This window comes from Zonotrichia albicollis, chromosome 10, assembly GCF_047830755.1.
Source record: "Zonotrichia albicollis isolate bZonAlb1 chromosome 10, bZonAlb1.hap1, whole genome shotgun sequence".
NCBI lineage: Eukaryota > Metazoa > Chordata > Aves > Passeriformes > Passerellidae > Zonotrichia > Zonotrichia albicollis.
Window position 1 is genome coordinate 7361991 of NC_133828.1, and position 20085 is coordinate 7382075.

At 40.5% G+C, this 20085-nt stretch overlaps 1 long non-coding RNA gene across 2 annotated transcripts in view; it reads left to right on the top strand.

Annotated features, from left to right (window-relative positions):
- The window catches only part of LOC141730425 (uncharacterized), a 101518-nt gene extending 96225 nt beyond the window's left edge, over nt 1–5293 (top strand). The window contains exon 7 of one of the 2 annotated variants that reach the window (XR_012581907.1): nt 5244–5293. This is a non-coding gene — a long non-coding RNA (uncharacterized LOC141730425). The remainder of the gene's footprint in view (nt 1–5243) is intronic. The other variant, XR_012581910.1, reaches the window with a different exon arrangement.
- The last annotated feature ends 14792 nt before the right edge of the window (nt 5294–20085 follow it).

The following is a 20085-nucleotide window of genomic DNA, read 5'->3' on the forward strand; positions in this document are numbered from 1 at the left end:
AAAAAAAAGAGAGAGAGAGAACTGGAAAAGAATTTTATTCTGCCCAGATATTTCAGAACCACTGGACACATTTTTTTAATAAAACATTCCAAAGCCAGTCAATATCTTGGTATATAGGCAGAATGCTACAGCAATGCTGTGTTTGCTGTCTTGTAATTCCTATAATATTCTACTCATCTAAGGATTTTAGCTTCCTGCATTGGAATTTTTCTAATTAAATTAACTCATTAATGCTGGCACATGGCACATTCTCCTTCCCTGTCTGCAAAAATGCAGCTTGTTAATCTAAATAGCAACCTAATCCACTGGGTGTGAGTGCATGACATGTACATTAGTGCTAATGAACTGCTGACCAGCCTCAGCAAATACCTGGGAGTATTTGGCATTAGGCAGGGCCTGCCCACAGTGCTGCTGTGAAATACACTGGGCAAAACAAAAGGCATTTAGCTAAGTGTCAGGTTGCAGAAGTGCTGATGTTGCTTTTCTATTTCCCAAGAATTGAATTTTGAAACACCAACTCAAGGGAGAATTTAGGAATTAATTTTCTGCTTTGTCACTTGGTCACAGTCATGACCAAGCTGAATACCATGGTGGGGAGAGATAAGGGTGTGGAAATGAAATCATGTTCACAGTTGCCTTTTAATGACTAGGCAGAATGGTTTGAATACTCTGCTATTAGAGGAAGGAAAAAAACCTGAAACCCCCCCCACAAAAAAAAAAAAAAACAAAAAAACAAACAAAAAAACCCAAGGGAAATAATCAAATTCACTAGCATAAACCTAATATATTTTTACTGGCCTATGCCTAGCAAGATAAATGTAGTGATTTTATAGAGCTGGACATTGATCTGTTAAACAAACACCAACTCAAATTCTGGAATCTTTTTTTCCCTTCCAGTTCTGGGAGGCCCTGACAAACTGTATTGACTATACCTTCCCTGCAAAGACCACAACAAACACCAGCACATGCACATTGATGTTAACACCAGAGCTGGCAAAAGAAACCCAGCTGCAAAATGACAGGCTCAATTCAATTAGGTTACTAGGAAACTGAATCACTCCACAGATTGGTAATGAGATATAAAATCTTTCACCTTTAGGTTACCTATTCATTCTAACATTTGCTTTGATGACAATCTTTACTTTCTTATTGCTGCTTCCTGACCTATCCTGGTGATATTACTCTCTTTGCTGAGGGATGATACCAGTTCTGCTTGTTTTCTCTCAGTCTTAAAGTCTGTCTGTCAAGCAAGCAGGGCTAACAGAGTAGAAAAAGCATTTAAAGGTGATCACTGTGTAACTCTGGCCTCATTCTGTTACCCAACAGTTAGATTTCCACAAACCACAAATCCTCTCCTCTTGTTAACACCTGGGAAAGACAAGCTGGCTGCTGAGAGGGAATACCTTGCTGCCCCAGGGGTGTTTTGCCTTTTGGCAGCATTAAGTTGTGCAAAGCCAAGAGTGGGGAGGCTGCCTTACATCTACCCTGAATTTAAACAAGAGTGCTGGTTTGCAGAGGTGTCATTTTTGTCATGTGTCATAACTGTTAAATTTATACATGTTTGTAAGAGAAAAATAAATACAGTCCCTTTCCAGTTACCAAACAGATATACTGCATGCTAGCTCCCAGCTGGCATATGTTGGCATAACTGTTGAAATGTGACTGCAGCTTCAAACTGCCTGAAAATATCTTGGATGCTTATCCGAGGAATTTGATGTTGTACATTTTCATCAGCTAAAGCAATATACATCAATCATCCTTTGTTACTACTAGAAATGAAGAGGGTATTGTAATCCAAGAAATTTCTCTCATAGATTCTAGAGAGTGCTTTTCTGTGTTAATCACACTGTTTCTCCAGGGCATACTTTTCAAGCCATCTCCTGAAATAATGAACATTCTTGTACTGAGTGCTAAAAATACTGCACTTTAGGATAGATAATCAAGCTGATGCCTCTGGCTTGCTGGCTTCCTGAGCAGTGAGGGCAATACCCTATTGAAGCAAGATCACACTTGGGTCTCCCTCTGAGAGTTTTCTCTGTGTCCAAAACCTTGAGCCCTGAGCTCAATGAAAACACCGGGCAAACATCTGGGACCTGCATTCTCTTAGACTGATCCCCATACACTTCTTGGGGATGCAGCCTTCATCCCTGAGTGCTCTAAACCAAGCCTGCCCACATATGCTCAACATGGATAAACTTCCCCTTAGGGAAGAGTCCTACAGCAGAAACATTTCCTGCAACAGAAAGAACTGGAAGATGACCCCCCAAAGATTCAGGAATATAAATGTCTGAGTGCAGCACGGGTGAAGACACCATAAATCAGATGTGACTTTGCAATAGTTCACAGTTCCTCTGAGTTAATGGGATCATCAGGGTCTGAGTGTTGATCACTGGGGTCTTTGCTGTAAACATATTGACAAGCAAATTGGTCAGGGAAGGCAGGTAAATTTCTACAGTCTGTTCTCTTGCTAGTACAAAAATAGTATTTCTGATGTTTGGGCAAGCTGGTTCTCAGCACTTTGGCATTCCAAGACTGTTCCATCTGGACAGCTGTTCTCTTCTGCTTAGCTTCCCAGTGGACGTGTTAGCTCCATTTAGAGTTTTTGTTAGTCTTTTGTTTGGTCTCAGAGGAAGAGAGATTTACATGGGAGGGCTATTTTTTTCTTTGTGACAAGCAGTATGATGCACAAAAATGACCATTCCAAGATGGAAACTTGTTCTGTTTTTCCCAAGTGCTTCACTCTGCTGATCATTTTTCTTTAAAGGCCTCCTGAGATGGGCACTTTGAGACATCAACATATGTTGGTACAGGTGATGTATTGTATTATCTTGTCTGATAATTACCCGTGATTCAAAACGTTGTGTGCTTAGCCTTAGGTGGTTAACTCTTCAGAGAGATAGATGTGTGACAGCCAGCTCCAGGTAATGTGCAGAGATGGGATCTCTCATGGTGTGTGTGGGGAAAGCAGTGGAGCCAGCAGGTCTGGAGTTGCTTCACCAGTACATGAGTAGGTCCTTGTGCTGTGCTAGTTAGGGCTACAGTACCTAGCACTGCAAGTGCCCAGGGCAACCTATTAACTATAGGAATAATTTTTATAATCCTTCCCGCTTTTACTTCTGAACTAGAATTTGGGGCGGCTCCACCAAATACCTGCAGACAGAAACTTCAGGCACTTAACTGGTATTAAGTACTTGACCTTCCATGGGGATAACTGGCTCCAGCTGTAACTCTCAGTAGCTCATTCCTGAGTGGTTCTGTGCTCAGCAAAGTCTCCCTTGGTGGAAGTCATGCTCTCCAGGCATGATACATGCTCAGGAGAATGATATAATGATTACGTAAGCTCATTTGCTAATTTCTGGCCTAATCACACAAACTGTGTAATACATTGCTGCTGTGTTTGCTTAAATCTATTGCAGTGTTTCTTTTGCTCACTAATAAGGAACAATAGGAATTTTGTGATATCACACCATTGAGATTCCTTATTAGCTGAATTAAATAGCTTGTGTGGTTTTAGGGTTGGAGCTACAAAAAAAAGCAAACAAGGGCTCATAGGTAAACCTGAAGAAAACTTCACAAACCTCACAAGACATCAATAAGCACAGTGCAATAACAGGTTTTCCTACTATTGCAGGTACATGCTCTTATTGCATGTGTTCCTTAGATGAATATATAGAGAAGTTAATATTTATCTGTTTGGAAGAAAATAGTCTGAATTCTGGTCTTGCATGAGCATAAACCAGAAGTACAAAACAAGTGTAGGAACCACCAGGTGCTGTTCAATAGAGGGCTGGATTCACCACTGCATGGTTTGGTAGCTGGGGCACTCAGGGCTAAAGGAAGTGCTTTAAAAGGGCAGCCCCAGTGTGATGCCCACGCCATTCCCAATGATCCCAGTGTGCCTCTGGGAGTGCTCTGGATTCCAGCTGGCTCCAGCAGCTGGGCCTGGGGCATCCTGCTCTCCTTGCAGGCAGCCTGTGCTTGGCCCACGTTCAGGCTCCTGTGTGCCCTCGTGGCAGAGCATTTGGGGTCAGCTTGAGGGAAGAGCTGTGAAGGTTTTATCCGCTTGATATCCCCACAGCGACAGATGGGATCGTTCACAGGTGCGTGAGAAGCCCAGTCTGTCCACAGGCATGCAAATGTGTCTGGAGGGCATGGGCAAGGCTGCTTTTGGGAATGCCAGCTGTGCTAGCCTGCAGCAGAGGTATCTGTGCATCACCTGGCGGTGTGTGACCCAAGGTGATGCTCACAACAAGCACAAAGGATCAGAAACACACACATCTTCTTTTCCATGTCTCGTTTTTCAGTCATTGGGACTGTGATACAGTAAATACAGTCACTATGAGATGCAAGAGAAAACTTCTGTGCATGGTTCTCTATATCTGCCTGCCTTAATTTAGGCTAGATTCTGATTTATGTTACCATTTTACTACTTTCTGAACATCCCGAATAAATTCATTAACTTTGCCCATATACCTGCATCACAAACAATACATATGTTAAAGTACAAGCTGAAGCTTTCACATAGCAACAAGAACACTTAGGAAGAGAACTGGTAGTTGTTACTTTCAAGCTGTGGCTTGGCTTTAGTATAAACCACTGGCTAGGAATTACCAAACCCTACAAAACTGGAAAGATTAATTCCCTCTGTGGTAGCATTATGGGCTGAATTCCTTGGCTGTTTTGTACAGGCAGTGGGACTGCCTGATTACTACAGCGCAATCTTTGACCTTAAAAACGTAAGGAAAGTGCTGAGGGCGTTTGTCTCTCGTTAAGGATAATGGGAGTTGAAAGCTTTTAGAACTCTTCAGGATTAGGTCCAAAATTTGTACATCCCAGTAGCAGCACAGATGTGCCAACAAGCGGGGCTTACTGAGGAGTGCAATTAATGTGAAACAAACTGTTTCCCTCCCCCTGCCCAGCCTCAGGTGATTCATTGGCTCTGCAAATTCAGCTCCCTGCCCAGTTCAAAAGACTATGGAAACATGGGTGTGATGCTAAAGGCAGTTGTAGCAGATTTATTTTTTTTCCTTCTGTCTTTGAGAAGCGACCCAAACATATTGGTAATATTTCTGTTTGGAGGGTTTAGATTTTTTGGCACAGAACATTTATTCCTGGAACACAGCCTACTAGAAACACAAAGTTATTAGCTGTTGGGTTATTACAAAGTTAATGATGAAAGACAGTAACTGTATAGTAGAATATTGAAATAAGCATTTAAATATTTTAATTTTTTTTTCTTCCAGTGATGCTGAAAGCGGCCTGACGTTTCTAGTCGATCAAAAGGAAAACAAATAACTGCAGCTATGGAGAGAAAAAGACAGCTACAGAAAAGGGAATTTGGGAAAAGACTTTCTCTGGACAGCAGTCTTGTGGTAAGAATGAATATTTGCTGCATTTACTGAATGTATCTTGTCATAAAAATACAGTTTTTAGAGACAATACTCACAATTAGATATATTTTAAAGGTGTTTATCTCTTCATCACAATATCACAACATTTTGTGATTATTCAGACTCTCCAACAAAAAGTATTGGAGGAATTTTATGACATCCTAGGTAGAAACTTGTTATCATATAGAAACATGTCCCTGATTTCACTGAATTTGCATGAGGAAGGAATCCAGAACAATTATAATGGATTTTTAAATTAAAATATTACTGAGCTTCTGTGGGATCATCCTGTGTTGCTTCATGCTTAGTATGTGAGGGCTGTAAGTGGCTGAGGTCCTCTGTCAGAAATGTTTATCAGGAAATCAGCACAAATGTGTTCACCATAGCAAATCTATAAACTAAAATCTACTGGAAGAGAAGCATAAATGCCACATGCTGTAAAACAATTGCTTTTGCTTTACCTAGGATTTAAATTCATTTGAGATTATATTCTAGATTTATTTTTAGTTAATATTTTCAAAGGATGACTGAGACAAACAAGTTTTTAGAGCTGTATGCTGAAAATGCTCATAGATGCCAGAAAATGCTCATAGATGTGAAGGAGTTGTGTATGAAGATAAAAGTGCCCATGTCGGGTATTTAGCATGACAATCTGAAAATAATGAAACAGGCAAAGCTGAGAGATCTAAGGAAACCTGTGCCATCTCTTTTACACTCATAGAGGGGGTGACTGTGGGACCCCAAACCTTTTTGCCTGCAATGCCATACCTGTGCTAACCCCATTGCCTGAATTTTACACATTATTACAACTATGTTGTTTCCTTCCTCTTATGCTAAAATTGTGGTTTGGGATTTTTATGCCCACAAAGTATAAAGCCCACTGACATGCTAATAGCAGTGAACATGGACTCAGCAGGTTTCAGTCTATCCACTGATGCTCTTCAATCACCTGCTGTGTTCTTTATTGGGGTCAGCAGAGCAGTCCCACCTTCCCAGGTTTCCACCCCTTCAAGGACTCTGCTGCTCTCCCTCAGGCCTCAGCTACAAGGCACAGCTCAGGTAACGTCAGGTGGCTGCTGAAGAAATGTGCGGAGAATGTTTAAAAAGGGCTCTGTCCTTTTCTTGGCACCATTTCTTATGCTGATGAATTACATCCCTTTTCTCAGAAAAATAGAATTAATTGGAGAGACATAAAAGTAGTGAAGAATAGTGAATTCTCTGAGCTGCTCAGGACCCTAAGGAAGAGGGTCCCCTGTTTAACCCTGTTCAGGCCATGCAGCTCAGGGCTCTGATACTGAGACGTGACTGTTTGCAGGTTGTTCAGCCTGCAACAAAAGCTGCTCTCTCGGCTTGCACGCACTGAGCAGGTCAGGTCGTGCTCCCAGCACTTTAAAACCCTTTGTAGCTTGTGGGCAGAGAAAGAAGGTTTGGTATGAACTCACAACTTTATGTAATACACCCGCAGACAGACAAAATCTGAAAGGTTTTGTAGGCTCAGAAGTCTGTTTAGTCCCAGGGCCTAAACCTCTGTTATTGGTTCTAGGCATACACAGCCCCAAAAGAGACTCCAGCCTAAATCCTGCAGCTAAAATGTACTGCTGTGATCCAAACAATCGACCACAGACTGTCAATATTTATCTGGAGAAAAGAATGCTCATAGAAAATGGGTACTGAAAGCTAAGGGAAATGCTAGCAGTTGTGAATTTTGCACAAAGACATTGCTTAGTGTACTATTCTCCCCTAAGTGTTCTCACTGATGTAATGGACTAGATTTAGCCTTTACTAAATGTATTAAGATAGAAACTTTCATTTCTTTGAGGTGACTGAAGTGTGCTGTGTGGATAGCAACAAGGAACCAGATATTTCTGGCTTCCAGTCCCACCTAGTGGAAATTTGGATTTGATTTATAGCCAAGGTAGGGCACAATGTCTAATTCTTTACCCTTCCTGTGAGTAGGGGGAGAATGGAGAGAGACATTTGTCAATGACGTAGGAAATACTGTGAGTGTGGCACCATCCAAAGTGCTTTATGTTAAAATCAGTGCTATGTGAATGTTGAAGCACCCATAAGGACTTCATTGGAGGAGAAACATAAACCATGGCTGTACAGGATGGTGATACTCTCTCCCTGCTGTGCAGCAAGGGGTAAGTAGGGTGGGAGGGAGATTGCACACAGCTGAAATCAGGCTTCAAGCACTGGCTGGAGGTCAATGAATTAGTGCCAACCTGTGGCAGCTGAAGTTCTGTGGCTGATTAACCCATATTGGTGTTGAAACAAACGTGTTGAGGGAAATAAATATTGCAATACTTCAAAATTTTGTATGTATAAACCCATCATACTGTCACCACCATTGTAAAGCAATTTCTTCTGCTACAGGTGGCATTTACAAGTCGTGTCACCTGTTGAGTTTCAGGGCACACATCCATTTGCTGTACTGGGGTCTCACAGGTCTGTGCCTGCGAACCTTTCATTGAATTGAATATGTGTAACCAGATCTGGGAGTGCTGTCCATACAGTTAATTAGAAACTTCTGAGTTTACTATTCCCAGCTATTATTTAATAACAAATTGGAAGAAACATTCTAAGACTCAGGTGCCTTCAGCATCCTCTAGTAAGACTCATGGCTGACTTATGACTTCATGAAATTGCATCAGGAAAGGCAAAGCCTTTTGCGTTTTTCTTGTTGTCCCCAAATTCCTGTTCTAGCATACCTCCTCTCAGTTGTTGCCATCATGTATGTCTATCTTCTTTACCCTTGTATCATCACATTCTGTTTGAGCCTTGTGCTTTAGTCCAGTCCTCTGCTCATCCAAGTTCTTGGGTCTCTCTTGTCCTCTCTCTCTTCCCAGATGTTTTGTGTTTAACCTCTCAGGCATTCAGGGTTGGACACTCTGCTTGGGAAATCTGGCCTTGATTCTCTCAAATCCAGCTTCTCCTTGTTTGATGGAGAGTTTAAGCATTATCATATCTCAGAAAGAATTCTAACTTCTGGGTGTTTAAAGAAAATATGTTTCTACTTTTGCACTCGGGACCATGAGATACAAATAGGCGTTTCTGATAACATTCCTTACCCTGCCTGGCTCTGCTGCTTTTCCCATCTGCATCAGATTGTAATCTTCTGGAATGTTTTTTTCCATGATTTAATCTACAAGTATTGCATAGTGATATTAAAAAACCAAAAGAGATCCTCTTTCTTCCTCTGCTCTTAGACTCTGACTATAGAAGCTATGAAGGTATTTGATGGCAGAGTGAGAAGAGGAAAGAGGTATTTCTGAAGAAAAGACATTCTCTCTCCTTAGGATATGGATCTGGGCCTTCAAAATATGACCATAAATTCCATCAGTGTTTTGTATTCAGGCCTGTCCATCAAACAATGAGTTTTAGGCTTCAGATAAGAAAGATCCATATTAGGGGCATCCTTCAAACAGGAAACAATTCCATAGCTATTAAACCACTCTTCCTTACACCACAGGCACAGTAACTACTTTTGGATCACTCAGATAAGCAGGGGTTCAGTTTTATTTCCTGTACTACTCTACCCCTCACAGGTGGTGTCTTGGGGAAATAAGCTTTACAATGAGAGCAAATAATAATTTGGAAATTAAAAAAAAAAATGCACAAATATGTTCATGAAATTTCTATAGGGCATATATTTTTTTAGTGAGTGATAATTAATGCTTCACTGGAAGTTAGTAGTTTGAAACCATGGAGTTAAATAAGCTCCAGAACCCTACCACTGTGAAGAAAAGCCAGAGGAATTGCTACTACTGCTGCCCAGGTGAAATGGACATCTTGCTGTTAGCTTCAATTAAATTAGGTCTTTATCAGTTTTTGGTCATAATATCACAGGTGGTATTCCAGAAATCTCCAATATAGCCAATGGCTGTTACTGCTCTGTAGGTTTCCAATATTGGCACCATGCTGAAGATTTGTTATACACCCACTTATTTACGTTTGCAGGCAAAGCAGGTAAGCCTGCAGTGACATTGATGTTTTATGGCTTTGCATTCAGGTGAAACAGTTAGAAAATATTAACTTCATAACAGTTCTCACAGGTAATCCTATGAGATCAGTTATAGAAAATAATATCTTTGTAATTTCTGCCTGGCATTTAAAACCCAAAACATACCACCCAAGGAGGATATACCTTTTACAGTTTCAATATAGTTTTATACTACCTTATTGTCTCATCTGTTGTACAAGTGATGCTACTGCATTTTGAGTTTATAAAGTTTTCTTCTGCAAATTGATTCCAATCAAAACACCACAACTCTGAAAATTGAATAGGCTTGAGAAAGGAGAAGTAAAGATTGAATCTTTTTTGTTTTAAATAATAGATCTGCATTTGTCATGTTTTTATGATATTTGTGAGGATATTTTATTGTATAGGTGGTTATAAGATGATAAGATAAACAACAGTTGAAGAATAAGATGGAACTCTCTATCTTTCTGGTTTGCTGTGCAAGAAGTCAAGACCAAAGTCTTTGCTGTTATTGCCACAGTACTTCTGTTTAGCATGAAAACAAACAAAATTCAAAATTCATAATATTGAAGGAATGCATTTATTTGGAATATGTTGCTTAGCTGTCATGTAACACCCATGTCAGATTGTTTTGTGTTAACAGAGAAACAGTTCTTTCTGAAGAACATTTTGTTTTGTGTCTCTTAAATCCTTAAATTCTTTAAGTTTGGTTAAATAGAACAGCTTTACAAAGAGCAAGAGTGTGAATATTTCATGGGTTTGATTTTTTTACGAATAATATTTTTCCTGTTGAATCTTGCATTTAAGCATAAATAGTTGAAAACAACTAGTGAAAGAAACTAGATAGAAACAGGAAGGAAAGGGATTTTTCTCTGTCCTTGGTTCATTTCAGGTAGGAATATACAAAGAAAACTAATATGAAAATTCTTAGTAAAAAATGTACTTTGATAGAATTTAGGCACCTATTTTTTTAATATGGGTAAAATGAAGACATATGAGAAGATTTCTGTGTTAATATTTGCAATTTATCATTTGGTATGTGAGGGAGGTAGCTTAGAAAGGCAGTGGTATTAAAAGGCCTCATGAAAGGATTGATTGTATTTCAGGTTTTCCCTACAAAATTCTTAAACAAAAAGAAAAATGGAAAAACCCCAAACCACAAATAGACCTAAAGCCAAGCTTTTAAGTAATTTGTGTGGGATGAGAGGAGTGTTAGAACATATCACTGCCACCAGGGCCACGTTGGCTACTCTATTCACTGGGGTGTTCTTTGAAAATAATAAAAGCCCTATCCTTTGCCTGATCCAAACTGTCCAGTTGCCTCCCAGGCCCTTTTGATCAGGAAAAAGTCAATGTTTCAAGCTGTGCTCTTTATTTATGTGGATAATTCCCAGCCTGACTACACACATGGTTCACCCTTACAGCTGTGGTGGCATTTAGCTGGGGAGATTTGAGAACAGAATATCTTTTTGAAGCAGCCAGCATTTATCAAAGCAGAAGTTTTTGTTTTATTTAAAATGAGGCTTTTGCTTCTGAAAGCAAGTTGTGGTGAAGTGCTTCAGTGGTGGCTGGTGAACTGTGCCCTGCTGCTTTCATTCTGGTCACACGCTCCTGTGGGGCTCTGTAGGATGGGCTTCAATAGCACCACTTTGTTGTAATAAGGGCAGAGTGTAATGTAATGAATTGCTGTGGGGCGTGGGAGGAATACCTTCAGCTGCCTGCAGCTGGATTGGTGGCATGGGCAAAACCACTGAGTTCAATTGGAGACTGCTGAGAAGTGTGCGTGTGTTATCCAGAGCTGGGAGCCTGGAATTCAGGGGTTAAGTCTGACATCTGTCACCTCTGATCACTTCCTAACTCAGTTTAATAAATTTCTAATTCAGTTTTCTCGTTAAAAAAACCGTGATTCAGTTTTCTTGTCAATAAATTGGGTGTTATAGTAATGTCTTACCTCATAAGTATTCCAGGAATAGTCTGTTATTAGCGTGCTTTGATATCTTCAGATGAAAGGTGTCACAGAGAACATGATGTTGGAGCAGAGCTGGGAAAACTGCTGCAGCAGCAAGGCAGGAGGGGAACCCTTCATGTCTGGGAATTAAATTCTGGGAATAGCTCTGAGTATTTTTTTTTGCTAGTTGACTGTGACATTCACAGTGTGTCTGACATCACTGTGCACCATAACATAATCCAGCATTTCAAAATGAAAGGTGGCATTAAAAATATTGCCTTGTCAGATGTCGGCTAATGTTCTAACTTTTGTAGCCTGAATATTTTTTCCCACCTAAAAGCTGCTGCCAAATTCCTTTGGAGTCTGCAAGTACTTTCAGTCCTCTCAAAACTTGGATTTTGATTTGTGCTAATTTATAATGCAGAATTGTGTTCAACTGGGTATACCATCATAGAAAAGCCCATGCCAGGGGCTGAATCCACCACTGCAAAACTATGGTTCAGCATAGGAAAATGCACCCAAAATGTGAGCCTCAAACAGTTTTTGGTGTTTTTCAGAGGCAAGGTAAAGCATACCTAACATCCAATGCATCCAGGGGGAGAGTAAGTCAAGGAGAACAGTTTAATAAAGGTGACAAGTGTGGAATTTTGAGGTAGAAGACAATACAGGGAAGAACAGCGATGAAGCACAGGTTGTGTTGCTACCTGTAAAGGAGAAGATTTGCACATTCATGAGGAAAACCACAAGATATGAAATTGACATAAGGGCTCAGTAAACAAAATTCTAAGAAAAATCTACTCATAGCATCAGATCATAAAGATCATCTTGTCCTAACCCCTCTGAATCTTCCTCATGGCAAGGATAGTATAACACTATTCTGCAAATTTGTCAGTTAGAACATCTATTGCACAGACTGGGCAGATGAAGTACTGCCTGCATAATAGACAGTCCTGGAATCTGACTGGAACTTTGTAGAAAAAGAAAATCCCAGTGGGGTCTGAGTGTGTAAAAGCTCTCTAAACAGAAAGACAGATTCTGTTGTGCACACCCAGAGCCTTTAGCACCTGGACTTTGACAAAGCTGAGCTATCTATAAACATAGTGCCAAGAGCACAGAGGCTCTGTGTTTGCATTTTAAATAAAGTGAAAATTGAGACAAGAGCTCTGGTGTGTTAGGCAGAAGAGAAGAGCCAACCAAATGGGCCAGTTTACAGCAGAAACTGCTGAGAGGTGAGCAGAAAAGAGAAACCACTGATATGGGACCAGCAGTGTTTAGGCTTGATATTCAAATACCAGTAGTACAAATAATGTGGGGAACTGTGGTCTGAGTGGATTTAAGGACATCACTTACCAGAACAGCAGTATATCTAATGTACAAGGAGAAGAATCTACATCACCCTGGATAAACAGGATAGTCACTAATTACACTAAGAGAGATGATGGCCCTTCTGTGTGGCAGTGGTGGAGATGGCTGATTTGGATTGTATTTGCAGAAGCGGGATTTGAAAATAAAGAAGTTTGTAGAGCACTGAACTTCCTGACAGCAGTTGGTTACTGTAAGTCACATTTATAAATTCTGGAGCAGCCTGGAAAACCTTAAATCATAATTAAGAAACACAAGGGCTATGAGTTCCAGAGGACTCAGTGAATGCAGGGAATGATGTTAGAAGTAAGTGCCAGGTCTAATATGAAGAAATGGTTTTGTTAGGTACCAGTGCCACAGAAAGAACTGAAATTTGTTCTTGTGGTAATACAGACAGTGACCTATTGCTTTGATTAAAGCTTACACCAATAGAAACCAGTAATCCTTTTCTGGAACTGGAGAGGTGGATAAGCAGTGAGCAGTGGAGAGATGCTTGAAGAGAGACTAGAAATAAAAAACTAACTGCCCTGAAAACAAACAGTGCGTGGAGCATGTTGTTCCTGAGCAAAACTTCGAATAATATTCCTACTGGAATATACTTCAATGGTTTATTGATCAAAAGCACTGACTCCAACACAGGCAGGAGTGCTCTCTGAGAGAGGAATTGTTTACCATTTGTTGCTGCACATCAAAAGTTACATCAATAGGTGTATAGGGTGACATGGTGACAGCTGAAACAGTACCCACGTCCCTAGAGATCATGCTTTGACAAACTGCTGGCTTTTGCTTTCTCATGTCTTTGGCACATAAACTTAAAGTGACAAACACTAGGCTTGAAGGTTAAAATAGAAGCTTTAAAAGAAATATAGGCAGCTCATCTACCCTTGTTCATTGTCACGGAGCTGGATGAAAAAGTGAAGGAAAAGTAAGAACAGAGAACAGAAAAGATGGTTTTACTTGGGCCTGCAAATTAGCTGGCAGATGGACTGGGAAAAAACAGAGGGCAATCATATTCTGTTGCCTTCTAAAAAAGCTGAGAAATTGGCCTGTGTTGCTGCAGAATCTCAGTAATTTCACTGTCAGACTTTTGACATTAAAGTATTAAATTCTCAACAACTCCTAATAAGCTTTTAAAGACACTGATTTAGCTGCAGAGGAGGAACTAAAAATGAAAATGAAGAAAAATGCAAGAGATAAATGCATTAATTTTGAGTTATTTGGGAGTGAAAGTTCAGCATGGTACAACAATTTGGGTGTTACAAAAATAAGGGGTGTTAAGTGTTCTAGTTGATGAACACCAGAAACTGAACTTTGTGAATTTTGTGGTAATTTATAGTTGCAGATGTCAGGGCATGGAAGAAAAAAGTCACAGTTTTATCTTGGTGCAGGGGACACTGTGCTGAGGCTTGGCTTTCTTCTTTGGGACACATTCAGGAGAAATCTTGCTGTGGAAGTGTTTGCTGGTGGATTGTTATTAGGATGGAGCCCCATGTTTTATTTGGAGGAGTTTGATGGTTTGCAGTGCGCACACCAGGCTCTGCTCCCCAGGGTCTTTGGGAGGAGCTGGCAGGTGCCTGCCCTGTGGTGCAGAGCCAGCCCAGCAGCCTCCTCCTGCTGCTGCCTTTTCCCTGGAGCTGCAGGCAGGGACAGCAGCCCCAGTGCTGCGAGCAGCTCTGGCTGTGATCTCGGGCTGCTCTGTCCCTCTGCCCTGCCCCACTGATTGCAGAACAGAGCTGTGACAGATGTCAGCCCTGCCCTGAAGAGGGGAGCTCAGGGAGAGCTTGGATTCAGGGGGAGTGTGCACCACTCTGGGCGTGTGCCGCACACTGATGTGCCTCATGTGACACCAAGGCTGAGTGTCAGCCTGGCCAGGGATCAGCAGCCACCAAGGGAAATGCATGTTCTGGGGACCCTTCTCTAGCTCTGGTGAGCTCCCAAAGCAGCAGTGAAATTGGACGCTTTGCCTGCCCAGATGTTAAGAGCAGAAGGCTGCCTGTAATGAGAGATCTGAAGAGATTGGGGTTAACTAAACAGGGATTTTATTGACAAGCCTTTCAAAATGCTTCATGCCTTCAGCAATTAAGCATAACACATATCCTGAGAAGCACAAGTCTCCTCCGTGTCTCCCAGTTGCCTGATTCAAGTGGAATACAATCCTAGGGAGAAGAAAAAGGAAAAATTATGCCCTCTATTGTTTTATTTTGTTGACATTATTCCTGACCCTGCAAGACCAAGAATGAATAGTAAATCTACCTCCTGCTATCTTATGGCATGCACTAAAACATCCTATTTTGAATATTGTTGCATCCATAGGAGAATCTAAATTTCTTTTCACAGGCCAATATACAAAGGGAACAAAATAAGTCTTTGCAAGAAGATGTAGGCATTTCCAGGTTGTTTTATTTTAAAAGTAGGTATGGTCAACTTTCACTCATGTTTTGAATTTTGCTAATTTTGTCCACTTACAGCAGTGAGTGTGAGATAACCTCATGTCAAAATTACTGCTCTGAGTTGTTTGCAAACCAGTGTTTCCAGCCTGTGCTAAAAATTTTGAGGCTTTTATATTTTAGTTACAGCTGGAAAATTCTGGCTTTTTTCATATTTTATTCATATATATATATACATATATATATATATACACACACACACTTCTCTTTTGTTCTTATATATATATATATACACACACACACTTTTGGTCCCCTTACTTGTTTAATTGCATAGCTGTGATAGATGATGCACACTAAACCTGATGATGTACAATGTTTTGCTTCACAAGTTTACAATTTTGATCTTTAGATAAAGTGTGCCTTACTGAAAATTTCAGTTAAATCCCTGTGTGTTTTGCCTTTGTGGAATAAGTGTTCCCTCATTAAAAACCAAGCTGCCAAAGAACCGGTTAAATCTTCCACATGGAAAATGTTCTGCTTCATGCTGTCAAGAGAGCCATGCAAAACTCTGCAGTGTAAATATGTATTTTGCTCGGGACCCCTGAGGCAGGGATATTTTGAGGGTAGGCACCCCGATTCCAGGCATTTTTCTGTTCTGGAGTCTGTAGGTGCTTGTTGAGCTCTAATTGCTGGGAATGGCTCTGCTGGCAGCTCCTTCCCTCCTCGGCTCCTGCACCTCTGAGCCTGCCTGTGTGCTTTGGCTCGCAGGGCCTTGTGTGACCCAGATAGGAAATGAGCTGGGATCGTTGCAAGGCATTTAAAATAATTGGGTATCAACAGCTGGCTTTATGGGAAGCTAACAGTGTGAATCCAGAGAGTTTTTATGATTTCAATGGGTATTTTTCCCGGCGTATAAAGCGGATCCAAGTAAGTTTGGCTGGGAAACAGTTTCCCAACTTATTTCTGTAATGATACCTTAGAGTTTTTCATTATAGTGAAAATCTCTAGTAGGTCTGAAGGGAAAAATTACCTCCACTGTTTCCAGACACCCAATATGTTTTCTCTGTGCTTGAATTTATGAGTTTTGGCAAAGATAACTCACAATATGATCAGGTTTCAGGGCAGTGGTTTCTTGCACTGAATCCCAAACAAAAGTGTAACTGTTCAGAAGGCTCCAATGTGTCTTTGGTGATGTAAAAATACAGGACATTGCTCTCAAAAAATCTGCCAGTCCATTTTTGTCTAAGTGTATTATTTACTACACAGTGTATTGAAAGAGCTTTTTGAAGCACAAATTAATTCTCGACTTCTTTCAAAGTTTTTACAGCCTAAATTGCAGTCCCTGTCAAAAAGAGCAAGATTTGACTGTTGAAGCCAATTATTTTGTTTCTCTTGCTTTGTAAGTAGATTCAAATATACCTGTTCATTAAAAACCTTTCCTGGAAGACAAGTGCTTGATTTAAATGACTGAGAGGTGTAATGCAGAATTCCACTTGGACATTAGACTGGATCAGAATAGGGAAATTTCCCAGGAATTTCCCATCCTGGGAAATTTATTTCAATGCTTTGACATTTTGGTCTCAATTAAATTTAGTTTTATTTTTTGTTTATAAGTGTTGGAAATATCTTCTCTTAAATGGAAGTTACTTTTTTCCCATCTTTGTTGCATCTTTTCTGGCCTTAAATGCACCAAGCTTGAGAGTGGCAAACAAAAATTTTCTGATTCATAATAAGAAGCGGGGTGTGGGTGTGTGCATTGGAGTAATGTAAATTGTCCCCAGAAATTAAAAAAATTCTGTTATCCTAGAGGAAATCTGTTATTTTTTAAGAATTACATTGTCATTGCCCTTAAAAATTTCTGATTTTTCATGTGGAAACTGCAGTCTCCTCTGGAGTAGTCTGTAGAAAGTTCCCAAACAGCTTTGCTAAAGCTGTAAAAGATGCTGTTTTTACCTTTAGCCAGCATATCTGTTGCCTTACTCCACTAAGAAGAAATTTCAGTGGCACTGATTAGAGAGATATCTCAGACAGGAAAGTGCACACTCCACGTATGTTCAGGTGATAGAATCTGACATTGCAAGTACTTGCATCTTATCTCATTCATGTCTCTGACATGCCTGGAACTCTGCAACTCAATGGGTTTGTTCTGATGTACATTTATATGAGACAAAAATCAAGCTAATGTCCTCCATTTACTCTGTAGGTATTTCCATTCAAACATTTTTTTAGTTATCAGCTGGTGTGTCCTGCCTGTTTCTACCCTGCTCTTACTGAGGGTCGGACAGGAGATTTCTCTCATGTTGTGTCTTTGTAATTGGATTATCTTGTGATACTGAATCATGCTGGTTGTCACTGGCAAAGCAGCAGGTTCCTCCTAGCCCTTTTCCCTGTGTGGCTCTGTTTGATGGGATTCTCATATACTTTTCATCCACTTTGTAATCTCAGTTTCATCTGTGACTTCAAGCTTTCCTTTGAGCACCACATCAACTACGTTGTCAAGGCTTTCTTTTTTTTTTATCTGTATAGGAATCCAGGAAAAGCTCAGGTCTTGCTGTCTCAGCAGGACACAAGAGTGTCTGATTTATGTCTGGATAACAGCACAGGTTGAATTATTGCAGTAGCTGGTTCACAGCCTCCTAGATTGGCTGCTACATAGTGTTCTTAAGTTTGTGCAAATTCACTCTATGTGCTAAAGGACATCCAGGTAAATGTGTGTGAAACCAGCACACCACACCTGTCCAAGGCAGTGAATTATGTTGGAATGTGGCATTGTTTAAACCTAAAAGGTTGTAACTGTGCTTCCTTCCTCACGTGCCCATATCCTGGGCTATCCCAGTGTCTGTGTGAGGTGAGAATGGATGTAATGAATGTAAGACCTCACTGCAGAGGGTGTCTCACAGCCCTCCCTCAGTGTCCTTGAGGCACTTGGGCACTCCTGGTGTCCAGTGTTGCTGCTTCCCTCTGCTGCAGAAACTCTGATTCCCTTCAGAGTCTGTCCTAAGTGACCTGGGAATTTCCTTTCACAAAGGTTATGAGTTCCAAAGGATTTTTTTCCTTTTTTGCATTCACCAATTTTATAATCATAATATTTTGATTTATAGTTGCTTATTTCTGCTGGCTGTTAATTGACTAATGACAGATGTATTACTTTGGGCATTCCACTTTGGATACTTTATTTACAGGAATGTTGGAAATCTTGAAACACAGGTCCCATTCAGTTGGACACTGAAAACTTTCAAACATCTTGAGTCACCAGTTCCTTTGAAAATCTTAACCAGTATGCCTTCACCTGTCCAGAATTCTCATTTACAAAGATGAGCTTGACAGGGGGCTGCTAGCTGCAGAAATTCAGCCTTACCTATAAAACTGAAGTAAAGATTCATAATTATGCACGGATCAAAGTATTCTTCATCTGTCAAAATTTTGCTAATGCAGATGTAATCATTAAATTTTTTTTCTATCTATAAAGAATAGTTTATATAGCACCAAAATTACAACATCTACTCTTTGAGTACAAAATTAATTTTCTGAAATGAGCAATTGTAGTAGTTAATGCATTTAAACATTAAGATTAATTAAAAAACAAAATCCTTTAGGTATTTTAGAGATGTGAGATGATTTTTAAAAATACTTTAGTGGAAGAATAGTACCAACTCTTTAAAATTTTAAGAAGTCAGGTTTACAGTAAGTACATTTAAATTCTTTTCACGCTGGTTTTTTTAGCTACAAGTTTCTTTTTCAGCAGAGATTGTTCTTTCTTCCAAATGGTAATTACATACTCCATATTCTTCAATTTGCATGAAGGAGAGAGCACCAGTGCTTTCTTGAAAACTGTTCAGAGTAACTGTTAAATCCTAGGATGGGAGGAGACTGGAAAGATGCTCATTGTTTATCTGAGTCTCCATTACCTGCAGAGCCTGGACAGGGCAGGGGGTCAATTCCAGCAGCCCTGGAGCTCACAGTGCTGCAGGGGCAGAATGAGTGAGGGCATCATGTGTGTCCTTGGGTCCATCCCTTCCTAAGGAGGCTGCTGTGGCTGACTTCTCTGCCTGTCCTGACTAGAGGTGTTGCTGATATTTGGGTCAAGGACAGTGTCACTCACTACTCCATCCTGGGGTCAGGAACAATTTTAGGCCATGGAAAGGGAAGTCTAACACAGCCTGCAGCTTTCTTACCCACTGCGTCCTCAGTGGCACTCAAAGATGTGGGCTTCTCTCAAAAAAGACTTTCACTCCTTTAAGTCTGAGTTCAAGATAATACCCTACACTGTAATATGTCTTAAAACATAGAGTTTTGGAGATAGGCATTTCCAGTTTCAACCCAGAGATGCATCTTATGTAAAAGTAGCAGAAAAACATTTCAATTTTGTTACAAATAAATAAGAGGAAGCCTTGTAAGTCTTGTTTGCCTTGTTTGGACTGTGTGAGTTTGGAATTTCAGGACTGGAAACTGATAGGTATTTTTATCATTGCCTGTAATGCTCATTAAAATACAAAGCACACTGCTTGGGCTTTGAACTTGCTCTTATTTGCATTCATGTACAAACATAGGCAAAATTTTATGAAAATGTCAATCCCTACAGGCAAGATAGGGAACATATAAAATTGTGTTTAGACATAAGCCTGGAGGCACACACAGATGTTTGAGGGATGGTGTTCTGGAGAGTTCCTTCAGTCTGCTGGCTCTGTGGAGGTTAAGGATGGAGATCCATGAGGCAGCAAAGGTACAAGGGCTGGGAATGTCTTAGAAACCATGAAAATGCCTGACAATGGTCAGGTAGAAAGGTGATGGGATCAACAGCCCAGCTGAAATGCCTCTACACTGATGCCCACAGGCAAAAAGTAGTAGGAGATGGGAGCCATTGTTCAGCACCACTGTGGCCAGCAGAGATTGTCCCCCTGTACTTGGCACTGGTGGGGCTGCACTTCAAATCCTCTGATCCCCTTTGGGCCATGGGCTAAAAGAAAGGTCTTGGAGTGTGTCTGAGGAAGGGCAATGGAGCAGGTGAAGGGTCTA